The sequence below is a fragment of the Colletes latitarsis genome, unplaced genomic scaffold, assembly GCF_051014445.1.
Source record: "Colletes latitarsis isolate SP2378_abdomen unplaced genomic scaffold, iyColLati1 scaffold0002, whole genome shotgun sequence".
NCBI classification, from domain to species: Eukaryota; Metazoa; Arthropoda; class Insecta; order Hymenoptera; family Colletidae; genus Colletes; species Colletes latitarsis.
In genome coordinates this window covers 38,689,776-38,708,408 of record NW_027488365.1, presented here as the reverse complement: position 1 = coordinate 38,708,408, position 18,633 = coordinate 38,689,776, and positions in this window count along the sequence as shown.

Sequence of the window (18,633 nt, the reverse complement as noted above, 5' to 3'; positions counted from 1 at the left end):
AGTCCAGGATCTGGCCACTCAAGTATGCGAAAAATGCGAAAGTATGAGCCAGATGATTGCGAATACCTGACGTAACCCAGTCATAACCGGTGATATCCTCTAAAATGTTGATCGAAACCACGTCGAATTGATTATTTCTGTGTGGCACCACATTAATACGTGATCCTAACCAAAATAAACCAAGGATCTGGCCTACAAGAATGCGAAAAATGCGAAATTATGAGGCAGATGATTGCAAATACCAGACCTAACCCAGACGTAACCAGCGTTCTCCTCTAAAATATTAATCGGAGCCAGGTTTAATTGACTGCTACAGTGTGGTACCACATTACCACTTGATCCAAACCAGAGAAAAACCGAGGATCTGTCCAACAATTATGCGATAGATGCCAAACCATGAGGCAGATGACTGCAAATACCAGAGGCAACCCAGCACTATCCGGTGTCATCCTCCAAAATATTGATCGAATATAGGTTGAATTGTATATTTCTGTGTGGCACCACATTAATACGTGATCCTAACCAAAAAAAAACTAGGCTCTGCCAACAAGTATGCGAAAAATGCGAAAGAATGAGGCAGATGATTGCAAATACCAGAACTAACCCAGACATAACCGGCGTTATCCTCTAAAATATTAATCGGAACCAGGTTTAATTGACTGCTTCAGTGTGGTACCACATTACTACCTGACCCTCAGCAGAAAAAGCCCTGGATCTGGCCATTGAAGTATGCGAAAAATGCGAAAATATGAGGCAGATGATTGCAAATACCAGAGGCAACCCAGACCTAACCGGTGTCATCCTCCAAAATATTGATCGAATACCGGTCGAATTGACAGTTTCACTGTGGTACCACATTACTACGTGATCCAAAACAGAAAAAGCCCAGGATCTGGCCAACAAGAATGCGAAAAATGCGAAATTATGAGACAGATGATTACAAATACCAGACCTAACCATGACATAACCGCCGTTATCCTCTAAAATATTAATCGCCATCTGGTTTAATTGACTGTTTCGGTGTGGTACCACACTACTACGTGATCCAAAACAGAAAAAGCCCAGGATCTGGCTATTCAAGTATGTGAAAAATGCGAAAGTATGAGCAACTTGATGGCAAATACCAGCGGCAACCCAGACATAACAGGTGTCATCCTCCAAAATATTGATCGAATACAGCTCGAATTGACCATTTCAGTGTGGCACCACATTAAAACGTGATCCTAAACAGAAAAAAACCCAGGATCTGGCCAACAGGTAAGCGAAAAATGCGAAAGGTTGAGCCAGATGATTGCGAATACCACACGTATGCCAGACATAACCGGTGTTATCCTGTAAAATATTGTTCGAATCCACGATGAATTGAATATTGCTGTGTGGCACCACATTAATACGTGATCCTAACCAATAAAAAATCCAGGATATTCCAAACAAGAATCCGAATAATGCGAAATTAAGAGGCAGATGATTGCAAATACCAGATCTAACCCAGACGTAACCAGCGTTCTCCTCTAAAATATTAGTCGCAGCCAGGTTTAATTGACTGCTTCGGTGTGGTACCGCATCAGTACGTGATCCAAACCAGAAAAAATACAAGATCTGGCCAACAAGTATGCGAAAGATGCGAAAGTATGAGCTAGATGATGGCAAATACCAGACCTAACCCTGACATAACCGGAGTTCCCCTCTAAAATATTAATCGGAACCAGGTTTAATTGGCTGCATCAGTGTGGTAGCACATTAGTACGTGTTCCTCACCAGAAAAAGCCCAGGATCTGGTCATTCAAGTATGCGAAAGAAGCGCAAGAATGAGCTAGATGATGGCAAATACCAGACCTAACCCAGACATAACCGGCGTTCTCCTCTAAAATATTTATCGGAACCAGGTTTTATTGATTATATTTCAGTGAGGTACCACATTAGTACGTGATCCTAACCAGAAAAAAACCGAGGATCTGGCCAACAAGTATGCGAAAGATGCCAAAATATGAGGCAGGTGATTGCAAATACCACACGCAACTCAGAACTATCCGGGGTAATCCTCCAAAATATTGATCGAACACATGTTGAATTGACTATTTCAGTGTGGCATCACATTAATACGTGATCCTAACCTGAAAAAACCCAGGATCTGGCCAACAAGTAAGCGAAAAATGCGAAAGGATGAGCTAGATGATGGCAAATACCAGACGTAACCCAGACATAACCGGTGTTATCCTCTAAAGTATTGAACGGATCCAGGTTTAATTGACTGCTTCTGTGTGGTACCAAATTACAACGTGATCCGAGCCAGTAAAAGCGCAGGATCTGACCAACAAGTATGCGCAAAATGCAAAATTATGAGGCAGATGATTGCAAATACCAGACCTAACACAGGCATAACCGGCGTTCTCCTCTAAAATATTAATCGGAACCAGGTTTTATTGATTACATTTCACTGTGGTACCACATTAAAACGTAATCCTAACCAGAACAAAACCCAGGATCTGGCCCTTCAAGTATGCGAAAAATGCGAATGCATGAGTCAGATGATTGCAAATACCAGACGTAACCCAGACATAACCGATGTTTTCCTCTAAAGTATTGAACGCATCCAGGTTTAATTGACTGCTTCAGTGTGGTACCACATTACAACGTGATCCGAACCAGTAAAGGCGCAGGATCTGTCCAACAAGTATGCGAAAAATGCGAAAGTATGAGCTAGATGATGGCAAGTACGAGACCTAATCCAGACATAACCGGCGTTGTCCTCTAAAATTCCAATCGGAACCAGGTTTAATTGACTGCTTCAGTGTGGTACCACATTACTACGTGATTCGAACCAGAAAAAGCCAAGGATCTGACCAACAAGAATGCGAAAAAGGCGAAATTATGAGGCAGATGATTGCAAATACCAGACGCAACACAGACCTAACCGGTGTCATCCTTTAAAATATTGATCGAATACAGGTCGAATTGACTATTTCTGTGTGGCACGACATTAATACGTGATCCTAACCAGAAAAAAGGCCATGATCTGGCCATTTAAGTATGCGAAAGATGCGAAAGTATGAGCTTGATTATGGCACGTACCAGACCTAACCCAGACATAACCGGCGTTATCATCTAAAATATTAATCGGAACCATGTTTAATTGACTGTTACAGTGTGGTACCACATTGCTACGTGATTCAAACCAGAAAAAAGCCCAGGATCTGGCCACCCACGTATGCGAAATATGCGAAAGTATGAGCCAGATGATTGCGAATACCAGACGTAACCCAGACATAACCGGTGTTACCCTCTAAAATATAGTTCGAACCCTGGTTGAATTGACTATTTCTGCGTGGCACCACATTAAGACGTGATCCTAGCCAGAAAAAAGCCTAGGATCTGGCCATTCAAGTTTGCGAAAAATGCGAAAGTATAAGCTAGATGATGGCAAATAGAAGACCTAACCCTGACATAACCGGCGATATCCTCTAAAATAATAATCGGAACCAGGTTTAATTGTCTGTTACAGTGTGGTACCAGATTACTACGTGATCCAAATCAGAATAAGCCCAGGATCTGGCCAACAAGTATGCGAAAAATGCGATAGTATGAGGCACATGATTGCAAATACCAGACGTAACCAAGACATAACCGGTGTTATCCTCTAAAATATTGATCGAAACCAGGTGGAATTGACTATGTCTGTGTGGCACCACATTAATGCGTGATCCGAATCAGAAGAAAAACCCAGGATCTGGCCATACAAGTATGCGTAAGATGCGAAAGTATGAGGCAGACGATTGCAAATACAAGACGTAACCCAGACATAACCGGCGTTTTCCTCTAAAATATTAATCGGAGCCAGGTTTAATTGACTGTTACAGGGTGGTACCACATTACTACGTGATCTAAAACAGAAAAAGCCCAGGATCTGGCTATTCAAGTATGCGAAAATTTCCAAAGTATGAGCTAGATTATGGCATGTACCAGACCTAACCCAGACATAGCCGGCGTTATCATCTAAAATATTAATCGGAACCATGTTTAATTGACTGTTACAGTGTGGCACCACATTGCTACGTGATTCGAACCAGAAAAAAGCCAAGGATCTGGCCACCCAAGTATGCGAAAAATGCGAAAGTATGAGCCAGATGATTGCGAATACCAGACCTAACCCAGACATAGCCGGCGTTATCCTCTAAAATATTAATCGGAACTAGGTTTAGTTGTCTGTTCCAGTGTGGTAACACATTACTACGTGTTCCAAAACAGAAAAAAACCGAGGATCTGGCCAAGAAGTATTTGAAAGGTGCGATACTATGAGGCAGATGAATGCAAATAGCAGAGGCAACCCAGACATAACCGGTGCTCTTCTCTAAAATATTGACCGAGTCCAGGTTTTATTGACTATTTCTGTGTGGCACCACATTAATACGAGATCCTAACCAGAAAAAAACCCAGGATCTGGCCAACAGGAATGCGAAAAATACAGTTATTTTATAAGATTGTTTTGACGCAGTGTATCGGTGCTCGTTTTCGTCGGTTAAAACATCTGTGTCGGACGCGTATGGTAGGTAAGGGTCAGGCGTGCGGTCAAAGGCGTCAGGTAGCCGTTCTGCACTTGTTTCGGATGCAACCCTTGCAGGTGGATGAATTATGGCTGGTTGTAAAATTTCGTCTGTAACATGCGGTGTTACCTGTGGAGTACTGAATACATTTTTACGAGGATTTTCCATAATTGTATTTTCATTATTGGTAATTTCAAGTGGTTCTTCAAAGGACATTAGGTCATCGGGTAAATTGTTATCTTCCTCCGGTAGTGTGTTCCTTGTAGAGTTTGCTGCTGGCAGCAAGTTGTTTATGATTTCCTGAGATTCGTCTGGCAATGTTACTTCGTGCGATAAGCTGGGTAGAGTTCGGTGTCTAGCTATTATCGGCGAGTGTTGAATTTTTCCATAAGAGGGGCCTTGTTCTTCGTCCGAGCTACTACTAGCCTCCCGGTATTTGGGTCGGTTTTCCCTATCTCGACGTAACTGTTGTATACGGTGACCTATGAATTGCTTATCGGTAGTCGGTGGTACTTGAGCCCGGAAGTCGGGATCGTCCTTTGACTCCCATCGAATGAGCGCTAGACAGACTGATGAAGGGTTGCGCGATAACGCGTGAATTATTAAATATAATATAACCCGAGCTGTAAGGTTATATTATTATGGGAACGTTTAACTAATAATAATCGCTTTATATAATTGTGGGTTAAAGAAGTTGGGTACCTCTGATTTGATAATAAAAGTAGATATATTCTTAAATCAACAAATAAAATACAATTGTTTCGTGTATCTTGTGTCGCGAACAAAGAATGATTTTATTTACCTAAACAGATCTTGCGCGGTGTTGACGCACTGGCGATGCGGTGGTATGTCAGTTGAAAGTAATGGCCGCAATAGAATTTATGCCGGTTCACGGATTCTATATGGTATAATATTGATACGACAGGGAACTGTAGCCCGATCTCACAAATACAACTGACTAACAAAAATCGTATACGCGTAACGAGAGTCGTGGAGTTGACACTAAGCGTGACGGTACGATTATGATCCCTCGAGTAATGAAAACACGGGGTTTATATACCAAAAAAACTGTGTGGGGCGGATCCAAAAGTACGTTAGAAATCACCGTGTGCACTATTCTCCGAATTGTATTAATTAACGAGTTGCTCTATTCTCCGAATTGTATTAATTAACGGGCTGCTGCATCGCGACGGAAGTGACTCCCATTCCAAAGGTTAGATAAGTAGCAGGGCGATTTCATAATGCACGCAAGTGGCAAGAAAAATTTGAGGAACGAAACGTTCGACATACGTAACATCCTTTAAAATATTGATCGAATACAGGTCGAATTGACCATTTCAGTGTGGCACCACATTAATACGTGATCCTAACCAGAAAAGAGACCAGGATCTGGCCATTCCAGTATGCGAAAGATGCGAAAGTATGAGGCAGATGATTGCAAATACAAGACGTAACCCCAGACAAACCGGCGTTATCCTCTAAAATATTAATCGGAGCCAGGTTTAATTGACTGTTACAGGGCGGTACCACATTACTACGTGATCCTAACCAGAAAAAAACCGAGGATCTGGCCAACAAGTATGCGAAATACGCGAAACTATGAGCCAGATGATTGCAAATACCAGACGCAACCCAGACCTAACCGGTGTCATCCTTTAAAATATTGACGGAATACAGGTCGAATTGACTATTTCAGTGTGGCACCACATTAATACGTGATCATAACCAGAAGAAAGCCCAGGATCTGGCCATTCAAGTATGCGAACGATGAGAAAGTATGAGCTAGATGACGGCAAATACCAGACCTAACCCAGGCATAACCGGCGTTCTTCTCAATAATATTAATCGGAACCAGGTTTTATTGATTATATTTCAATGTGGATACCACATCACTACGTGATCCAAATCAGAAAAAGCCCAGGAGATGGCCTACAGGAATGCGAAAGATGCGAAAGTATGAGGCAGATGATTGCAAATACCAGACGCAACCCAGACGTAACCGGTGTCATCCTCTAAAATATTGATCGAATACAGGTTGAATTGACTACTTCAGTGTGGCACCACCTTAATACGTGATCCTAACCAGAACAAAACCCAGGATCTGGCCATTCAAGTATGCGAAAAATACGAATGTATGAGCCAGATGATTGCAAATACAAGAACCATCCCAGACATAACCGGCAATGTCATCTAAAATATTAATCGGAACCAGGTTTAATTGACTGTTGCAGTGTGGTACCACATTACTACGTGATCCAAACCAGAAAAAACACAGGATCTGGCCAACAAGTAAGCGAAAAATACGAAAGTATGAGCCAGATGATTGCAATTACCACAACTAACCCAGACATAACCGGCGTTATCCTCTAAAATATAAACCGGAACCTGGTTTAATTGACTGCTTCAGTGTGGTACCACATCACTACGTGATCCAAACCAGGAAAAGCCCAGGATCTGACCATCTAGTATGCGAAAAATGCGAAATTATGAGCCAGATTATTGCGAATAGCAGACCTAACACAGACATAACCGGCGTTATCCCCTAAAATATTGATTGAATCCAGGTTGAATTGATTATTTCTGTGTGGCACCACATTAATACGCGATCCTAACCAAAAACAAACCCAGGATCAGTCCAACAAGAATCCGAAAAATGCGAAATTATGAGGCAGATGATTGCAAATACCAGACGTAACCCAGACGTAACCAGCGTTCTCCTCTGAAATATTAATCGGAGCCTGGTTTAATTGACTGTTACAGGGCGGTACCACATTACTACTTGATCCCAACCAGAGAAAAACCGGGGATCAGGCCGACAAGTATGCGAAAGATGCCAAGATATGAGGCAGATGATTGCTAATACCAGAGGCAACCCTGAACTATCCGGTGTCATGCTCCAAAATAATGATCGATTACAGGTTGAATTGATTATTTCAGTGTGGCACCACATTAACACGTGATCCTAACCAGAAAAAAACCCAGGATCTGACCATTCAAGTAAGCGTAAAATGCGAAAGTATGAGCCAGATGATTGCGAATACCTGAATTATCCCAGACATAATCGGCGTTATCCTCTATAATATTAATCGGAACCAGGTTTTATTGTTTATATTTCAGTGTGGTACCACATTAATACGTGATCCTAACCAGAACAAATCCCAGGATCTGGCTAGTCAAGTATGCGAAAAATGCGAAAGTATTAGACAGATGATTGCGAATACCAGACGTAACCCAGACATAACCGGCGTTGTCCCCCAAAATATTAATCGCAACCTGGTTTAATTGACTGTTTCGGTGTGGTACCACACTACTACGTGATACAAACCAGGAAAAACCCAGGATCTGGCCAACAAGTAAGCGAAAAATGCGAAAGTATCAGCCAGATGATTGCGAATACCAGACGTAACCCAGACATGACCGGTGTTATCCTCTAAAATATTGATCGAATCCAGGTGGAATTGACTATTGCTGAGTGGCACCACATTAATACGTGATCCTAACCTGAAAAAAACCGAGGATCTGGCCAACAAGAATGCGAAAAATGCGAAATTATGAGGCAGATGATTGCAAATACCAGACCTTACCCAGACGTAACTGGAGTTATCCTCTAAAATATTAATCGGAACCTGGTTTAATTGACTTCTTCAGTGTGGTACCACATTACTACGTGATCCGAGTCGGAAAATGCCCAGGAGCTGGCCGACAGGAATGCGAAAGATGCGAAAGTATGAGGCAGATGATTGCAAATACCAGACGCAACCCAGACATAACCGGTGTCATCCTCTAAAATATTGATCGAATATAGGTTGAATTGACTATTTCAGTGTGGCACCACCTTAATACGTGATCCTAACCAAAAAAAACCCGGGTTCTGGCCAACAAGAATGCGAAAAATGCGAAATTATGAAGCAGATGATTGCAAATACCAGACCTAACCAAGGCGTAACCGACGTTATCCTCTAAAATATTGATCGAATCCAGGTTGAGTTGACTATTTCTGTGTGGCGCCACATTAACACGAGATCCTAACCAGAAAAAAGCCCAGGATCTGGCCAACAGGAATGCGAAAAATGCGAAAGTATGAGGCAGATGATTGCAAATACCAGACGTAACCCAGACATAACCGGTGTTATCCTCCATAATATTGATCGAATCCAGGTTGTGTTGATTGTTTCTGTGTGGCACCACATTATTACGTGATCCTAACCAAGAAAAACCCAGGATCTGGCCAACAAGTATGAGAGAAATGCGAAAGTATGAGCTAGATGATGGCAAATACCAGACCTAACCCAGACATAACCGGCGTTGTCCCCCAAAATATTAATCGCAACCTGGTTTAATTGACTGTTTCGGTGTGGTACCACACTACTACGTGATCCAAACCAGGAAAAACCCAGGATCTGGCCAACAAGTAAGCGAAAAATGCGAAAGTATTAGCCAGATGATTGCGAATACCAGACGTAACCCAGACATGACCGGTGTTATTCTCTAAAATATTCATCGAATCCAGGTGGAATTGACTATTGCTGTGTGGCACCACATTAATACGTGATCCTAACCTGAAAAAACCCAGAATCTGGCCAACAAGAATGCGAAAAATGCGAAATTATAAGGCAGATGATTGCAAATACCAGACCTTACCCAGACGTAACTGGCGTTATCCTCTAAAATATTAATCGGAACCAGGTTTAATTGACTGCTTCAGTGTGGTACCACATTTCTACGTGATCCTCACCAGAAAAAGCCCAGGATCTGACCAACAAGTAAGCGAAAAATGCGAAAGTATTAGCCAGTTGATTGCGAATACCAGACGTAACACAGTCATAACCGGTGTTATCCTCTATAATATAAATCGAATCCAGGTTGAGTTGATTGTTTCTGTGTGGCACCACATTATTACGTGATCCTAACCAGAAAAAGCCCAGGATCTGTCCAACAAGTATGCGAAAAATGCAAAATTATGAGGCAGATGATTGCAAATACCAGACCTAACCCAGGCAAAACCCGCGTTCTCCTCTATAATATTAATCGGAACCAGGTTTTATTGATTATATTTCACTGTGGTACCACATTAAAACGTGATCCTAACCAGAACAAAACCCAGGATATGACCAACAAGTATGCGAAAAATGCGAAAGTATGAGGCAGATGATTACGATTACCAGGCTGTAACCCAGACATAACCGGTGTTATCCTCAAAAATATTGATCGAATCCAGGTGGAATTAACTATTTGTGTGTGGCACCACATTAATACGTTATCCTAGCCAGAAAAAAACCCAGAATCTGGCCGACAAGAATGCGAAAAATACGAAAGTATGAGCCAGGTGATTACGATTACCAGACGTTACCCTGACAGAACCGGTGTTATCCTCTAAAATATTGATCGAACCCAGGTTGAATTGACTATTTCTGAGTGGCACCACATTAATGCGTGATCCTAACCAGAAAAAAACCCAGAATCTGGCCGACAAGAATGCGAAAAATGCGAAAGTATGAGCTAGATGACGGCAAGTACCAGACCTAACCCAGACATAACCGGCGTTATTTTCTAAAATATTAATCGGAACCAGGTTTAATTGACTGTTACAGTGTGGTACCACATTACTACGTGATTCAAACCTCAAAAAAGCCCAGGACCTGGCCATTCAAGTATGCGAAGAATGCGAAAGTATAAGCTAGATGATGGCAAATACCAGACCTAACCCTGGCATAACCGGAGTGCTCCTCTAAAATATAAATCCGAACCAGGTTTTATTGACTATTTCAGTGTGGTGCTACATTAATACGTGATCCAAACCAGATAAAACCCAGGATCTGGCCAACATGTAAGCGAAAAATACGAAAGTATGAGTCAGATGATTGCAAATACCAGAACTAACCCTGACATAACCAGCGTTATCTTCTAAAATATTATTCGCAACCTGGTTTAATTGACTGTTTCGGTGTGGTACCACTTTACTACGCGATACAAACCCGAAAAAGCCCAGGATCTGACCAACAAGTATGCGAAAAATGCGAAAGTATAAGCTAGATGATGGCAAATACCAGACCTAACCCAGACATAACCGGCGTTATCTTCTAAAATATTAATCGGAACCAGGTTTTATTGACTATTTCAGTGTGGTACCACATTAATACGTGATCTTAAGAAGAACAAATCCAGGATCTGGCCATTCGAGTATGCGAAAGAAGGGAATGTATGAGCTACATGATGGCAAATACCAGAACTAACCCAGACATAACCGGCGTTCTCCTCTAAAATATTTGTCGGAACCAGGTTCTATTGATTATATTTCAGTGAGGTACCACATTAGTACGTGATCCTAACCAGAACAAAACCCAGGATCTGGCCATTCAAGTATGCGAAAAATGCGAATGTATGAGTCAGATGATAGCAAATACCAGACGTAACCCAGACATAACCGGCGTTCTCCTCTAAAATATTTATCGGAACCAGGTTTTATTGAATATATTTCAGTGAGGTACCACATTAGTACGTGATCCTAACCAGAACAAAACCCAGGATCTTGCCATTCAAGTATGCGAAAAATGCGAATGTATGAGTCAGATGATTGCAAATACCAGAAGTAACCCAGACATAACCGATATTATCCTATAAAATATTGAACGAATCCAGGTTTAATTGACTGCTTCAGTGTGGTACCATATTACAACGTGATCCAAACCAGAAAAAGCCCAGGATCTGACCAACAAGTATGCGAAAATTGCGAAAGTATGAGCCAGATGATTGCGAATACCAGACGTTGCCCAGACATAACCGGCGTTATCTTCTACAATATTAATCGGAAGCAGGTTTTATTGACTATGTCAGTGTGGTACCACATTAATACGTGATCCTAACTTGAAAAAAACCCAGGATCTAGCCAACAAGCATGCGAAAAATGCGAAAGTATGAGGCAGATTATTGCAAATACCAGACCTAACCCAGACATAACCGGTATTATCCCCTAAAATATTGATCGAATCCAGGTTGAATTGATTACCTCTGTGTGGCACCACATCAATACGAGATCTTCACCAAAAAAAACCTAGGATCTGGCCATTCGAGTATGCGAAAAATGCGAAAGTATGAGCTAGATTATGGCAAGTACAAGACCTAACCCAGGCATAACCGGCGTTCTCCTCTATAATATTAATCGGAACCAGGTTTTATTGATTATGTTTCATTGTGGTACCACATTAATACGTGATCCTAACCAGAACAAAACCCAGGATATGACCAACAAGTATGCGAAAAATGCGAAAGTATGAGGCAGATGATTACGATTACCAGACGTAACCCAGACATAACCGGCGTTATCCTCAAAAATATTGATCGAATCCAGGTGGAATTAACTATTTCTGTGTGGCACCACATTAATACGTTATCCCAGCCAGAAAAAATCCCAGAAGCTGGCCGACAAGAATGCGAAAAATATGAAAGTATGAGCCAGGTGATTACGATTACCAGACGTTACCCTCACAGAACCGGTGTTATCCTCTAAAATATTGATCGAACCCAGGTTGAATTGACTATTTCTGAGTGGCACCACATTAGTGCGTGATCCTAACCAGAAAAAAACCCAGAATCTGGCCGACAAGAATGCGAAAAATGCGAAAGTATGAGCCAGATGATTACGATTACCAGACCTAACCCAGACATAACCGCCGTTATCCTCTAAAATATTGATCTTATCCAGGTTGAATTGATTACTTCTATGTGGCACCACATTAACACGTGATCCTAACCAAAAAAAAACCCAGGATCTGGCCAAAATGTATGCGAAAAATGCAGAGGTATGAGCTAGATGATGGCAAGTACCAGACCTAACCCAGACATAACCGGATTTATCCTCTAAAATATTAATCGGAACCAGGTTTAATAGACTGCTTCAGTGTGGTACCACATTACTACGTGATCCGAACCAGAAAAAGCCCAGGATCTGTCCAACAAGTATGCGAAAAATGCAAAATTATGAGGCAGATGATTGCAAATACCAGACCTAACCCAGGCATAACCCGCGTTCTCCTCTATAATATTAATCGGAACCAGGTTTTATTGATTATATTTCACTGTGGTACCACATTAAAACGTGATCCTAACCAGAACAAAACCCAGGATCTGACCATCTAGTATGCGAAAAATGCGAAAGAATGAGCCAGATAATTGCGAATACCAGACGTAACCCAGACATAACCGGTGTTACCCTCTAAAATATTAATCGGAACCAGGTCTAATTGACTGCTTCAGTATGGTACCACATTACTACATGATTCGAACCGGAAAAAGCCCAGGATCTGGGCAACAAGAATGCGCAAAATGCGAAATTATGTGCCAGAAGAATGCAAATACCAGACGTAACCCAGACATAACCGGCGATATCCTCTAGAATACTAATCGGAACCAGGTTAAATTGACTGTTACAGTGTGGTACCACATTACTACGTGATTCAAACCTCAAAAAAGCCCAGGACCTGGCCATTCAAGTATGCGAAGAATGCGAAAGTATAAGCTAGATGATGGCAAATACCAGACCTAACCCTGGCATTACCGGAGTGCTCCTCTAAAATATAAATCCGAACCAGGTTTTATTGACTATTTCAGTGTGGTGCTTCATTAATACGTGATCCAAGCCAGATAAAACCCAGGATCTAGCCAACAAGTTTGCGAAAAATGTGAAAGTATGAGCCTGATGATTGCGAATACCAGACGTAACCCAGACATAACCGTTGTTATCCTCTAAAATATTCGTCGAATCCAGGTTGAACTATTTCTGTGTGGCATCACATTAATTCGTGATCCTAGCCAGAAAAAACCCAGGATCTGGCCAACATGTAAGCGAAATATACGAAAGTATGGTTCAGATGATTGCAAATACCAGAACTAACCCTGACATAACCAGCGTTATGTTCTAAAATATTAATCGCAACCTGGTTTAATTGACTGTTTCGGTGTGGTACCACTTTACTACGCGATACAAACCAGAAAAAGCCCAGGATCTGTTCAACAAGTATGCGAAAAATGCGAAAGTATGAGCCAGATGATTGCGAATACCAGACGTAGCCCAGACATAACCGTTGTTATCCTCTAAAATATTCATCGAATCCAGGTTGAATAGAATATTTCTGTGTGGCACCACATTAATACGCGAGCCCAACCACATCAAAACCCAGGATCTGGACAACAAGTAAGCGAAAAATACGAATGTATGAGCCAGATGATTGTAATACCAGACGTAACCCAGACATAAGCAGCGTTCTCCTCTAAAACATTTATCGGAACCAGGTTTTATTGACTATTTCAGTGTGGTACCACATTAATACGTGATCTTAACAAGAACAAAACCCAGGATCTGGCCATTCGAGTATGCGAAAGAAGCGAATCTATGAGCTACATGATGGCAAATACCAGAACTAACCCAGACATAACCGGCGTTCTCCTCTAAAATATTTATCGGAACCAGGTTCTATTGATTATATTTCAGTGAGGTACCACATTAGTACGTGATCCTAACCAGAACGAAACCCAGGATCTGGCCATTCAAGTATGCGAAAAATGCGAATGTATGAGTCTGATGATTGCAAATACCAGGCGTAACCCAGACATAACCAGCGTTCTCCTCTAAAATATTTATCGGAACCAGGTTTTATTGATTATATTTCAGTGAGGTACCACATTAGTACGTGATCCTAACCAGAACAAAAGCCAGGATCTGGCCATTCAAGTATGCGAAAAATGCGAATGTATGAGCCAGATGATTGCAAATACCAGGCGTAACCCAGACATAATTGATGTTATCCTCTAAAGTATTGAACGAATCCAGGTTTAATTGACTGCTTCAGTGTGGTACCAAATTACAACGTGATCCGAACCAGTAAAAGCGCAGGATCTGACCAACAAGTATGCGAAAAATGCGAAAGTATGAGCCAGATGATTGCGAATACCAGACGTTACCCAGACATAACCGGTGTTATCCTCTAAAATATTGATTGAGTCCAGGTTGAATTGATTACTTCTGTGTGGCACCACATTCTTACGTGATCCTGACCAAAAAAATACGCAGGACCTGGCCAACCAGTATGCGACAAAATGCAAAATTATGAGGCAGATGATTGCAAATACCAGACCTAACCCAGGCATAGCCGGCGTTCTCCTCTAAAATATTAATCGGAACCAGGTTTTATTGATTATATTTCACTGTGGTACCACATTAAAACGTAATCCTAACCAGAACAAAACCCAGGATCCGGCCATTCAAGTGTGCGAAAAATGCGAATGTATGAGTCAGATGATTGCAAATACCAGACGTAACCCAGACATAACCGATGTTATCCTCTAAAGTATTGAACGAATCCAGGTTGAATTGACTATTTCTGCGTGGCACCACATTAAGACGTGACCCTAACCAGAAAAAAACCTAGGATCTGGCCAACAAGTAAGCGAAAAATACGAAAGTATGAGCCAGATGATTGCAAATACCAGAACTAACCCAGACATAACCGGCATTATCCCCTAAAATATTGATCTAATCCAGGTTGAATTTATTACCTCTGTGTGGCACCACATTAATACGTGATCCTAACCAAAAAAAAACCGAGGATCTGGCCAACAAGTATGCGAAAGATGCGAAGGTATGTGCCAGATGATTGCAAATACCAGACGTAACCCAGACATAACCGATGTTATCCTCTAAAGTATTGATATAATCCAGGTTTAATTGACTGCTTCAGTGTGGCACCATATTACAACGTGATCCGAACCAGAAAAAAACCCAGGATCTCGCCAACAAGAATGCGCAAAATGCGAAGGTATGTGCCAGATGAATGCATATACCAGTCGTAACCCTGACATAACCGGCGATATCCTCTAGAATATTAATCGGAACCAGGTTTAATTGACTGTTACAGTGTGGTACCACATTACTACTTGATCCCAACCAGACAAAAACGGAGGGTCTGACCAACAAGTATGCGAAAGATGCGAAACTATGAGGTAGGTGATTGCAAATACCAGAACTAACCCAGACATAACCGGCGTTATCTTCTAAAACATTAATCGGAACCAGTTTTAATTGACTGCTTCAGTGTGGTACGACATTACTACGTGATCCAAATCATAAAAAGCTCAGGAGCAGGCCTACAGGAATGCGAAGGATGCGAAAGTTTGAGGCAGACGATTACAAATGCCAGACGCAACCCAGACCTAACCGGTGTTATCTTCCAAAATATTGATCGAATCCACGTTGAATTGACTGTTTCTGTGTGGTACCACATTAAGATATGATCCTAACCTGAAAAAAGCCCAGGATCTGGCCAACAAGAATGCGAAAAATGCGAAGGTATGTGCCAGATGATTGCAAATACCAGACGTAACCCAGACATAACCGATGTTATCCTCTAAAGTATTGATATAATCCAGGTTTAATTGACTGCTTCAGTGTGGCACCATATTACAACGTGATCCGAACCAGTAAAGGCGCAGGATCTGACCAACAAGTATGCGAAAAATGCGAAAGTATGAGCCAGATGATTGCGAGCACCAGACGTTACCCAGACATAACCGGTGTTATCTTCTAAAATATTGATCGAACCCACGTTGAGTTGACAATTTCTGTGTGGCACCACAGTAATACGTGATCCTAACCAGAAAAAAACCTAGGATCTGGCCAACAAGAATGCAAAAAATGCGAAACTATGAGCTAGATGATGGCAAGTGCCAGACCTAACCCAGACATAACAGGCGTTATCCTCTACAATATTAATCGGAACCAGGTGTAATTGGCTGCTTCAGTGTGGGACAACATTACTACATGATCCGAACCGGAAAAAGCCCAGGATCTGGCCAACAAGAATGCGAAAAATGCGAAATTATGTGCCAGAAGAATGCAAATACCAGACGTAACCCAGACATAACCGGCGATATCCACTAAAATACTAATCGGGACCAGGTTAAATTGACTGTTACAGTGTGGTACCACATTACTACGTGATTCAAACCTGAAAAAAGCCCAGGACCTGGCCATTCAAGTATGCGAAGAATGCGAAAGTATAAGCTAGATGATGGCAAATACCAGACCTAACCCTGGCATAACCGGAGTGCTCCTCTAAAATATAAATCCGAACCAGGTTTTATTGACTATTTCAGTGTGGTGCCACATTAATACGTGATCCAAACCAGATAAAACCCAGGATCTGGACAACAAGTATGCGAAAAATGTGAAAGTATGAGCCAGATGATTGCGAATACCAGACGTAACCCAGACATAACCGTTGTTATCCTCTAAAATATTCGTCGAATCCAGGTTGAACTATTTCTTTGTTGCATCACATTAATACGTGATCCTAGTCAGAAAAAACCCAGGATCTGGCCAACATGTAAGCGAAAAATACGAAAGTATGAGTCGGATGATTGCAAATACCAGAACTAACCCTGACATAACCAGCGTTATCTTCTAAAATATTAATCGCAACCTGGTTTAATTGACTGTTTCGGTGTGGTACCACTTTACTACGCGATACAAACCAGAAAAAGCCCAGGATCTGACCAACAAGTATGCGAAAATTGCGAAAGTATGAGCCAGATGATTGCAATTACAGACGTAGCACAGACATAACCGTTGTTATCCTCTAAAATATTCATCGAATCCAGGTTGAATTGAATATTTCTGTGTGGCACCACATTAATACGCGATGCTAACCACAACAAAACCCAGGATCTGGACAACAAGTAAGCGAAAAATACGAATGTATGAGCCAGATGATTGCAAATACCAGAACTAACCCAGACATAACCGGCGTTATCTTCTAAAATATTAATCGGAACCAGGTTTTATTGACTATTTCAGTGTGGTACCACATTAACACGTGATCTTAACAAGAACAAAACCCAGAATCTGGCCAGTCGAGTATGCGAAAGAAGCGAATGTATGAGCTACATGATGGCAAATACCAGAACTAACCCAGACATAACCGGCGTTCTCCTCTAAAATATTTATCGGAACCAGGTTTTATTGATTATATTTCAGTGAGGTACCACATTAGTACGTGATCCTAACCAGAACAAAACCCAGGATCTGGCCATTCAAGTATGCGAAAAATGCGAATGTATGAGTTTGATGATTGCAAATACCAGACGTAACCCAGACATAACGGGCGTTCTCCTCTAAAATATTTATCGGAACCAGGTTTTATTGATTATATTTCAGTGTGGTACCACATTAGTACGTGATCCTAACCAGAACAAAACCCAGGATCTGGCCATTCAAGTATGCGAAAAATGCGAATGTATGAGTCAGGTGATTGCAAATACCAGACGTAACCCAGACATAACCGGTGTTATCCTCTAAAGTATGGAACGAATCCAGGTTTAATTGACTGCATCAGTGTGGTACCAAATTACAACGTGATCCGAACCAGTAAAAGCGCAGGATCTGACCAACAAGTATGCGAAAAATGCGAAAGTATGAGCCAGATGATTGCGAATACCAGACGTTACCCAGACATAACCGGTGTTATCCTCTATAATATTGATCGAATCCAGATTGAATTGATTACTTCTGTGTGGCACCACATTCTTACCTGATCCTAACCAAAAAAAAACGCACGACCTGGCCATTCAAGTATGCGAAAAATGCGAATGTATGAGGCAGATGATTGCAAATACCAGACCTAACCTAGGCATAACCGGCGTTCTCCTCTAAAATATTAATCGGAACCAGGTTTTATTGATTATATTTCACTGTGGTACCACATTAAAACGTAATCCTAATCAGAACAAAACCCAGGATCTGGCCATTCAAGTATGCGAAAAATGCGAATGTATGAGTCAGATGATTGCAAATACCAGACGTAACCCATACATAACCGATGTTATCCTCCATAGTATTGAACGAATCCAGGTTTAATTGACTGCTTCAGTGTGGTACCACATTACAACGTGATCCGAACCAGTAAAGTCGCTGGATCTGTCCAACAAGTATGCGAAAAATGCGAAAGTATGAGCCAGATGATTGCGAATACCAGGCGTTACCCAGCCATAACCGGTGTTATCCTCTAAAATATTGATCGAATCCTGGTTGAGTTGACTATTT